This window comes from Budorcas taxicolor, chromosome 18 (assembly GCF_023091745.1).
Source record: "Budorcas taxicolor isolate Tak-1 chromosome 18, Takin1.1, whole genome shotgun sequence".
In the NCBI taxonomy this organism is placed as follows: Eukaryota; Metazoa; Chordata; class Mammalia; order Artiodactyla; family Bovidae; genus Budorcas; species Budorcas taxicolor.
The window spans coordinates 53,554,260-53,565,544 of record NC_068927.1 but is presented as its reverse complement, the minus strand read 5'-3'; the positions used below and the strand labels follow the sequence as shown (position 1 = coordinate 53,565,544).

The 11,285-nt window shown below is 43.9% G+C and overlaps 1 pseudogene; it reads left to right on the top strand.

Annotated features, from left to right (window-relative positions):
* On the top strand, nucleotides 1-708 carry LOC128062936 (60S ribosomal protein L7-like; annotated as a pseudogene).
* Nucleotides 709-11,285: the final 10,577 nt, after the last annotated feature.

Sequence of the window (11,285 nt, the reverse complement as noted above, 5' to 3'; positions counted from 1 at the left end):
ATGGAGGGAGCAGAAGAGAAGAAAAAGAAGGATTCTGCTGTGCCAGAAACCCTTAAGAAAAAGCGAAACAATCTCGCAAAGTTGGCCTAAAAGATGCTTCGAAAGGCAAGGAGGAAGCTTATCTATGAAAAAGCTAAGCATTACCACAAGGAATACAGGCAGACATACAGAACTGAAATTCGAATGGCTAGGATAGCACGAAAAGCCAGCAACTTCTATGTACCCGTGGAACCCAAATTGGCATTTGTCATCAGGATCAGAGTTCTCAACAGTGTGAGCCTGGAGGTTCGAAAGGTGCTGCAGCTCCTTCACCTCCAGCAGATCTTCAGTGGCACCTTTGTGAAGCTCAACAAGGCTTCAATTAACATGCTGCGAATTGTGGAGCCATACATTGCATGGGGGTACCCAAATCTGAAGTTCGTAAATGAATTGATCTACAAGCGTGGTTATGGCAAAATCAATAAGAAGCGAATTGCCCTGACAGACAACGCATTGATTGCTCTATCTTTTAGGAAATATGGCATCATCTGCATGGAGGATCTGATTCATGAGATCTATACCACTGGAAAACGTTTCAAAGAAGCAAACAACTTCCTTTGGCCCTTTAAATTGTCTTCTCCACGAGGTGGAATGAAGAAAAAGACCACCCATTTTGTAGAAGGTGGAGATGCTGGCAACAGGGAAGACCAGATCAACAGGCTTATATAGAAGGATGAACTAAGGTATCTAGCAGGATTATTTTTGTAATCTGGTCAGTTAATAAACAATTGAAACAAAAACAAACAAACAAAAAAAGTAAAGGATATGTCTACAGAATCAGTTCAGTTCAGTTCAGTTGCTCAGTCGTGTCCGACTCTTTGCGACCCCATGAATCTCAGCTCGCCAGGCCTCCCTGTCCATCACCAACTCCCGGAATTCACTTAGACTCGCGTCCATCGAGTCAGTGATGCCATCCAGCCACCTCATCCTCTGTGATCCCCTTCTCCTCCTGCCCCCAATCCCTCCTAGCATCAGAGTCTTTTCTAAGGAGTCAACTCTTTGCATGAGGTGGCCAAAGTACTGGAGTTTCAGCTTCAGCATCATTCCCTCCAAAATCCCAGGGCTGATCTCCTTTCGAATGGACTGGTTGGATCTCCTTGCAGTCCAAGGGACTCTCAAGAGTCTTCTCCAACACCACAGTTCAAAAGCATCAATTCTTCTGCGCTCAGCTTTCTTCACCGTCCAACTCTCACATCCATACATGTCCACTGGAAAAACCATAGCCTTGACTAGACGGACCTTTGTTGGCAAAGTAATATCTCTGCTTTTCAATATGTTATCTACAGAATAGGTACCTTTAAAGATTTTCACTAAAATAGAACAAGTGCTTATTTTTAGGTGGTAAGACATTGACTCTTCATTCTTTTTTATCTTGGGTAGAGATTTTAAAAAATTATCATTAACATTTCGCTGTTATTTTATCGCTACTGTGATTGTTGTTATTATTTTATAAACATAGAGTCTAGGTGGTCCCTGCAGCACCGTAAACCACGAGCAACCTGGCGCGGCCCTTAGTGCCGCGCAGGGGCTTCTGGGGATTGTAGTCCACAGGCTACCTCGCGCATGCGCCATGGTCCGGGACGGATGCTGTGGGCGACGTTGTTCGTGGCGCTGAGGTGAGTGTGGCTCGGGCCGCGCCCCCTTCCCAGGTGTCACTGTGTATGGGGGTTGGGGGTTGTGAAACTGTAACCCGACCTTGTGACTGGAATGGGAGGCGTTGGAAGCGGGGACTAGTGACCAATAAAAGGACTTCCTCGGCCAGGTGGAGTGGTGAGGGACTCCGGTCCGACCTCCCTGGAAGGGATCCGGAGTGGGGAGCTTGGGCTGGTTTGCGAGGTGGTGCCCCTGCAGGTTTGTAGGGTGTGCAACTCCGGGTCAGAGTTGGTTTCACTCTTGGCACGTGCATCTCTGAACCGAGGCGGGGGACAGGGGGCGTGGCCTCAGGTTTTGGAGATGCTGATTTGGGCCGTGCGCCCCTGATAGGGAGGGTTTCCCTGGTAGCTCAGTCAGCAAAGAATCTGCCCGCAATGCGGGAGACCCCCGGGTCAGGAAGATCCTCTGGAGTCGGGAATGGCAACCCACTTTAGTATTCTTGCCTGGAGAGGACAGAGGAGCCTGGCGGGCTACAGTCCATGGGGTCGCAAAGAATCCACGGACAGAACTGAGCGACACACACACCCGCACACCCTCCCTCCCTGATGGGGAGAGGAATTGACCCAAGGAGTTGTGTCATCTCCAATAGGAAGGACAGCTTGGTCTGTTCACTCCTCGTTTCGGCGGAGGGGCGATTCCGGCTCAGCACCCTGCATCCTTGGAGCCTTAGTTTCTGAAGGCTTCTGCGTTTGCGGTGTGGCAGCTCTTGACTCCAGCGGGGCAATCTTGACTTTAGGGCAGAAGTTCTGGCCTCTGGAAATAGGGGGGCAACTCAAACTGTACATCCCTTCTCTGCGTGTCCGGGCCGGGAGTATGTCTCTGAATACAGTATGAAGACAGAGAGTGCTATCTTTGAGGATTATAAGACACATAGCAAATGGTAAATTCTTAAACTGCAGTCAATAAATATGAATACTGACTCTACACTTGATAATATTACAGAATTATTGAGGTGTCATATTAACATTTTAAAGATGATTAGAGCTACTTACTGAAATATGTATGGACAAAATAATATGTCAGGGAATTGCTTCAAAATAGTAGGTGAATATGTGGGGAATGGGCAGAGGTGTAGTTGAAACGAGTGACCACATGTTAATAACTGTTTAAACCAAGTGGCTGGCACATGGGGGTTCACTGTGCTATTCTGTCTGCCTCTGCATGTGTTAGAAATTTCCATAATACAATATTTTGGAAACAGTTTTCCAGTTAACTAGCTAGGAAATGCCTAAAGCATAGGAAAGTTGGATTTTCCTCTTAGTTGCACATAGTATGTGGGGCCAGACCTTGGAAATCCACCCTCAGACTAGACCCCAATGCCCTCGGAGTCCCTGTGAGCTCCGAGGTGTAGTCAGAGTTTCAGGCCTTTCAATAAAATTCTGCAGTTTACTTCCTTTCTCAATGAAATTGAGGTCATTTATGTCTTTGTCCCTTGTAAATGGGACAGTTTTTCAATTCTGTCTCTGTGAATATCAGTGTGTTTTTCAACATCTCAAACCTATTATTTCCAAAACTGAACTTCTGATCCTCCTTACAAAACCTATCCCTCCTATGGACTTACCCATCTCTGTCAAGGACAACTCCGTCTTTGCAGTAACTGAGGCCAAAGTTTCCTCTCCTGTCTGTCTTTCTCTGCCCACATGCAAACCATCAACAGATCCTATTGACCAGATCATCCGTATAAATCCTGATCCCTGCCATTTCTCACTACCTCCACCTATGCTTCCCTGGTCCAAGGCACTGTCATTTCTAACTGGGATTTCCTGAAAACCACCTAACTAGTCTTCCTGCTCCCTTCTTACCATTGGTAGTCCATTCTTTGTGTGTATGTCTATTCTGATTTTGTGGGGATTTAATTTTTACTGGAGTATAGTTACTTTACAATGCTGTGTTAGTTTCTACTGTACAGCAAAATGAATCAGGGGTGTGTGTGTGTGTGTGTGTGTGTGTGTGTGTCGCTCAGTCATGTCTGGCTCTTTGTGACCCTATGGACTATAGCCCGCCGGGCTCCTTCGTCCATGGAATTCTCCAGGCAAGAGTACTGGAGTGGGTAGCCATTCCTTCCTCCAGGGGATCTTCCCAACTGAGGGGTCGAACCTGGGTCTCCTGCATAGAAGGCACATTCTTTATTGCCTGAGCCAGCAAGGAAGGCCTGAATCAGCTACACATATATCCCCTGTTTTTTGGATTTCCTTCCCATTTAGGTCAACACAGAGCATTGAATAGAATTCCCTGTGATATACAGTAGGTTCTCACTAGTTACCCATTTCAGACATAGCATCAGCAGTATATATATGTCAATCCCAATTGGCCGTCCACTCATCACAGCAGCTAGCATGAGCCTGCTAATACCTAAGTTAAATCAGGTCACTCCTCGGTTTAGAATCCTCCCATAACTTCTAACTAATGAGACTAGCAGCCCAAACCTTCAAGTGTTCTTATAGCACCTACCGCCTGGCTCCCTTTACCTGCTCCATTCCCTCTTGCTCGTTCCCACACGCACTCCACTTGAGCCATGGGCATGCTGCCACCTCAAGGTCTTTGCACTTGCTATTTCCTCTGTCTAGAATGCTCTGTACACATACTTGCATTGCCCACTCCCTTACTTCATGAAGTGTCACCTCAGTGAGACATTTCCTGACCACCCTGTTTCACTCCCAGTCCCCCTTCCCTGCTTTTTTAATTTTTTGCTCCATAACATTGATCACTGTGGTATCTTCAGTGTCCAGATCACTGCCTGGTACCCAATAGGCACTTAATAAATATGTGTTACATGAGGGAATGCAGTCCCTGTCCTCTCTGAGCTTAGAGACAGGCAGAAGGCAATTAAGCCACTGCAGTATAATGCTATCATAGGAGAAGTGGCACCTGCCGTCGTCAGAATGTGTGTGTCCTTCTCAAATTCATTATGTTGAAAACCTAATGGCAGGATTTCCCTGGTGGTCCAGTAGCTAAGGCTCCATGCTCCTAGTACAGGGGGCCCAGGTTCGATTCCTTGTCAGGGAACTAGATTCCCACATGGCACAACTGTGCTGCAATCAAGACTGAAGATCCCATGTGCCACAACTAAGGCCCAGCACAGCCAAATATATATATATATATATATATATATATATATAAAGAAAATGTGACAGTTTGACCCAAAAGCTTGAGGAAAGAGATAGGAGTTATATAGGTGTCTGGGATGGGATTGGTGGGCAGGGGCCTTGAGGAGGTGGGAATTTGGTCTGGTGAGAATGAGAGAAGAGGAAAAGACATCTTGGAAAAAAAAAGAGTGTGTGAGAAAACTGCCCAGTCCAGAAGGAACCAATATTCATTCACAACTTGTTAAACCCCCGGTCTCATGGATTCTCTCTTCTTTGCAGTTCTGGTTTCTCTGGCTCCTGCTCTCTCTAAGAGGAAGACAGTATGATTAAGCTCCCGGTAAGCTGAAGTTTCCTTTCTTTCTCTTAAATGCCATGTCCATTCTGAGGAGCTGGGTATCTCTATTTTCCAAAAGTAAGTCAGCAATTTTTGAGTGACTTCTGTGTGGTAGGCACTTTACTTTATTTATAACAGCTTGGAGAGGTAGTGGCATTATTCCCTTTGGAGAAATTAAGAAACAGGCTCAGAAATGTCAGACTGCCTGGTTCAGGGCTGCTCCCAAGTTCAGTCTGCTTACCAGTGCCAGTCAATGAGCTGCTTGTCCCTGGTCCATGAGAGATAAGTACAGAAATCAAGAATAAGGGACTTCCCTGGTGATCCAGTGGTTAAGAATCCACCTTGCAATGCAGGGGACATGGGTTCAATCCCTGGTCTGGGAACTAAGATCCCACATGCTGTGGCACAACCAGCATGGGGAAAGGCAGCCAAATACATAAATATTTTTTTAAAAGAAAACAAAAGCAAGGGTTTGGAGAATTCCTTGGTGGGGTTAGAACTCCATGCTTTCACAGCTGTGGCTCCAGGTTCAATTCCTGGTAAGGGAACTAAGAGGATTTGGAGCAAAAAGATAAAAACTTAATGACTGATACAGCAGCTTCCAGTGTAGCTCTTCTTCCAGGAGTCATTGGTGCAGATGATGAACGTGGCATGTACTTGATGTTTTAGGAAACCTTGACCTTCAAGGACATGGCCATGGTCTTCTCCAAGGAAGAGCTGGCACTCTTGGACTCTGCCCAGATAAACCTGTACCAAGACGTGATGCTGGAGAACTTCAGGAACCTGGTCTCCATGGGTGAGGACAACAAACCCCTGTAACTAAGCATCAAACCAGTGGTCCCATTTTCTCAAGTGATCAGCTTCAAACTGGATAGAATATTCCAGTTGGAGCACAAAGGGAAACCTCCTAAGAGATACACATGCAGATGACAACCTGCAGTTAATGAGTTTTAATAACTGTGAGCAGGTGGTCCCTTGTGAGTTGTGGGTGGGTGAGGGAGATCTCCCCAGGCCTGTGCCCCCTGCCTGTGGGCATCCGATGCAGTTGGCAAGCCTACACTGATCTCATCATGTGTTTAAGCTCTCATTCCCTCATATTTTCCAGAACAAGACTGAGGAAGTTCACACATTACCAAGGCCTTGGTCCCTTGTTTGCCTCTAGAATAAAACCAATGTGGGTTGTTGTTTTTTTTTTTTCCAGTTTTCTTTTTCTTAAACAATGTTTTGGACAAACTGGTATTAAAGGAACCAAGTTAGGATATGGTTGGTAGTCAGTACACTATGAGTGTCTGCTTATTTGCTCTCTTGCTGATCAATATCTATCCTAGCTTCAATTTCTCAGAGGCCTGTATACAGGAATCTGTGACCTCAGTTTAGTTTACGAGATAGTTGCTCTTATTGTCCCCCTTCTACAGAGCAAGCAACTGAGGTGCAGAGTGGACGAGTAACTTGCCCAGGATCACCCAGCTTGTCAGAGGAACTAGGATTTGAACCTCCCAGTCTGACCCTCAGCCCTGTGCTTGTAATAACCAGGTGACATGAAGTACTGCCATGTCCATAGATTGTAAACAGGCCTCCTTGGCATAAATGTGCAGGACTGACCCCATTGGTGAGTCCTGAAATCAAGTGACCATGTCATAGCTAGCAATTTCTAAAAAGCAAAACAAATCCATGGACTAGAACACAAAAGGATTTATCAGAGTACATTGCACCTGGTAAGGTAAGCCTCAACTGATCACAGTATTTTCATTTCTGGTCTGTGTGTCTGTGTAGGAACTGGGTCACAGTGTAAATGCTTTTCTTGCTATGGGTACAGTCCAAACAGTTGGAAAACTACTGCTTTAAGCCTGTTCCTGTTTCCTCTGACACCACTTTATGAACCAAAGTCACTCAATAAAATGAATCAGAAAATTACCTTGAACTAGAAGCAGTGTCCAGATGATATTTGTGACATTTTGTGAAGCCTGTTTTTGGGTGCCAAGGTGTTGTGACCATCTTCAACCCTTTATTTCTTATGAACCTTTCATACAATCTTGCTTCCCTGGGCGCCAGGCTGTGAACAGTTCCACGCTGCCCATTCTCCTAGGCTGTTAGAGATTCTGCAATAACCTCAAAGAGGAGAAGCTGGGAATTGGACTACAGGGTCTTGACAGATTTTGTCTCTTCACAAAGCCAGAGAACCTCAGGGAAGATAAAAAGGATGTCCCATATTTCACAATATTATCCCCATTTCAATCCCCACTGCAGCTGTAGGCCCGCTGTGTACAGTTGTGCAGGTTGTACACAAATATACATGATAGTTCTATCACATTTAATAGTTGATGTAAAGGAAAGGACTTGGTTAGGAGAAAGGACTTGCTGCTTGTTTCTACAACCTTCTACAAGATCCTTGAAGGTCTCCATGATCCTTTATGTCTCTCACCATGTCCAGAACTCCATTATTATATATATTACATAAATCATATGGGAGCCTTCCCCTTATATTTGGGGGGTTTTGTTTTGTTTTTTTACATATTTTTGTTCTTCTAACTTCATATCATGTAATAAATAAAGAGTCACATGGTATAGTAACTATGATGATTCTTTCTGATGTATACTCACCCCTTCAGTCAGAAACAGCAATAACCAAGAACATGTTGAAAGTGAATTCACAGTGAACAACAAATTTTAAGTATGGTGCATTCCATTTCAGTGTGGTTCAATATGTACAGTGTTTAAAAGTGCATCTCCCTTTAAAGCCTCACAGATGTACATAATTCTTACAAAAGTACCCACACAGAGATTTATTAAGTTTCAAAGTTGTTGCACAGGGAATATGTGCTTAAAAACTATAAAAGCTTGTGTATTTTGGAAGCAAAGTTATTCTAGATAAATTTATTTTTAAATATTGCTGAAAAGACTACAGGCTTTAGACATCATGGATATCAAATCCATTACTTAAAAGCCAATTAGCAAAATGACTAAAGTCTTTTTATGGACTACTCTAATAGCAGAGAGGTGAATTTCTTCCTTTATAAATTGTTTCCAGTATTTCTTTTGATGCATCTGCAGTCAGTGGTTTTTGATTGGCTGCTCACAGATTAGAATGATTAGGTTTCTAATTGTTTCATACACAACTAGGATCCAGTGGCAACTTCTCATCCCACCCAGCTTCATATCCTCAGAGTCTTTGGATAGATGATCTACTTGTTTGCTTAGTCAAATTCTTTTTCTCCTCATAGAAGACAGGATTAAAAACAACCTTATGAACCTTCAGGGAAAAGGCTTGAGTTGCCTCTCACCAGAAGTGCTCTACTTTTGGCAAATTTGGAACCAAAGGATCAGTGAATTGACCGTGAGTCATGATTATGTTAGTTATGAATCTTCAAGGAGATTGTCCCCAGTATTTAGGAGACATTTCCCTCTGTGAAGAGTGGACAGGAGTGTCTCTTCAGATTTCTGAAAATGAAAACCAGGTAATAAATGCCATTAATTTAGAAAATCAAGATATCACAGCTTGAAAAAGCCTGACACAGGTCCTTTTACCCCAGAATCCTGGAAGAAAGCCAACCTAATGACTGAGCCACATAATTCTCAGAGAAAGCAGATAGAAGAGAAATTGGATGGATGTGCTTGGTGTGGTGACAGCTTCTTTCAGACCTTGCGTCATTATGATGATTCCCAAGAATGTAAAGGAGAGGAACTTTGTAGATACACCAACTGTGGGAAACACTTGGTTATAAAGTCAACAGTCAAACACAGTCACATGGTCCATGCAGTGTGGCATGCTTTCAGATGTAATAACCCTGGAATGGGCTTCACAGTTGATGCTCATGTTCATCACAGTGCTCACACGGAGGAAAATCTTATAAACACCATTGGTATGGAAGGGACTTTAGCCAGAGCTCAGAACATACTGTTCATGATAAAACCCATTCAGGAGAGGAAACTTGTGAAGGTCAAGAGTGGGCTCAGGGCTGCAAACAGAACTCAAACCTTCCTAGGAATCCCAATGGCCCTCCAGGAGACAAGCCCTATAAATGCATGGAATGTAGCAAAGGCTTCAGTTGTGATTCCTGTCTTCATAACCATTGCCGAGTCCACACACGGGAGATGCCCTACACCTGTGATGTGTGTGGGAAGGGGTTCGGATTTGGGTTGCTCCTGTGTTTCCATCAGAGGGTCCACAGTGGGAAAAGGCTGTGTAAGTGCACCAAGTGTGGGAAGGACTGCGATCAGAGCTCCAACCTTCTTGTCCATCAGAGGGTCCACACAGGGGAGAGTGCGGCAAATGCGTCAGTTCCAGCTCCATTCTCCAAGTTCACCAGAAGCTGCACATGGGGGAGAAGCCTTACAGGTGTGATGAGGGTGGGAAGAGCTTCAGCCAAAGCACACACCTGCACATTCACTAGAGGGTGCACACGGGGGAGAAAGCCTACAAATGTGATGTGTGCAGGAAGGCTTTCGCCTACAGCTCAGTTCTGCACACTCATCAGAGAGTTCACACAGGGGAAAAGCCTCACATGTGCCAAGTGTGTGATAAGGGCTTCAGCTACCGCTCCTATTTGCACTTACATCAGAGAGATCACACCCAAGAGAAGCCATATTAATGTGACAGTTGTGGGAAGGGCTTCAGTTGGAACTCAGATCTTCAGGTTCATCTCTGAGTCCACACAGGAGAGAGGCCCTATAAGTGTAAGGAGTGTGGGAAGGGCATCAGTTGCAACTCATCTCTTCTTGCCCATTAGAGCGTTCATAGGGATGAGATGGACTATGCACGTCATGAGCACGACAAGGCTCAGGAAATATATAGCATGGACCTTCTTACTCAGCCAAGACTGCACAAGAGGACAGAAACATTATAAATGTAGCCAGTCTGGGTTCAATGAGGAAAACAGAAGCTACTCTAGGTGTTCCAGATGATAGACACTTACTCAGCCATTGGGAGGGCTGGAAGAGCAAAGGACAGGGACGCTACCACCCATGATGTCAGCGTGCAGCACTAAAGCACATGTTTCTTAAGGGCATTCCAGGAAACTACTGTGGATCTCAACACCTTTCTTGAAACGCCCATCAGCTGTCATAGGCCAAGAAAGTGATTCTTGACAAATGGGCTGTTTGTGGCAATGACAGTAGTTAGAGGTCAAATTTCCATTAATGGGTGCGCCCAGGAAGGAAATTCTAATTGGGATGGGGCCAGCAAGAGCTTCAGTCCAGCCAAAACCTGTAGATGTTTTTGCTTGTTTTTAGAATCTCCTCTAGAAATGTATTCTCTGCTAAGAACATTCAAAATAGTGCTCAGAGATGAAAGCTGTGTTATTATTATGGTAAGAATTAGGCCATACTCAGGTTTTCAAATCCATTAGATTCTTCATACAGTAGAGAAGCTCTATGGAAGTGATATTTTAAGGGTGCGGCAGAGACATTGATATGTATTCATATTCCTACTGGTTCTATTTTCCAAGCCAAAGTGTTCATTGTCAGAAGCAGACACCACTCTTTCTCAGCATCTTGTTTAATAATGGGTTTTTAGAAGGTGCTCATTTTGTCAAGTTCCTATCAAAATTGTGATTCAGTTTGGGATTATAGTTGGATTTTGGAGGAGGACATACTTTTACAGTACCTTTATCTTGAATAACAATGTATTTTTGTATCTGTTTGTTTATTTTGTTTGTTATTTTGATCATATTTTATCCCTAGTTTTCTGTCCTTTTTAAAAGTATTTATTTGGCTGCATCAGGTCTTAGTTGTGGCCTGTGGGATCTTAGTTCCCTGACCAGGGATTGAACCTGAAACCCCTGCATTGCAAAGTGAATTCTTAACCTCTGGACCACCAGGGAAGTTCCTTTAGGTTTTTTTTTTTTACATTACATTTTCATACTAGTTATTGTTTGTATATGAAACAGCCATTCAAATGCAAATAAAACCATCCCTGAAGTATTACATTCTTACCAATTCAGGTCGGCAATAGTGAAAGATTAACTAAACTCAGTGTCAGTAAGGGAGTAGAAAGAAGTTAGCATCCTTACCATATGTTAGTGGAAAAAAAACAAAAACAAAAACAGGTATAACACTTCTGAAGAGGATTTTATATATATGTATTAAAGTGTATAAGGACCATTATCTTTCAACCACTAATGCAACTGCTCAGAATTTGTCTTTAAGACATGATTGCACAGGTTGGAAAAGATGGT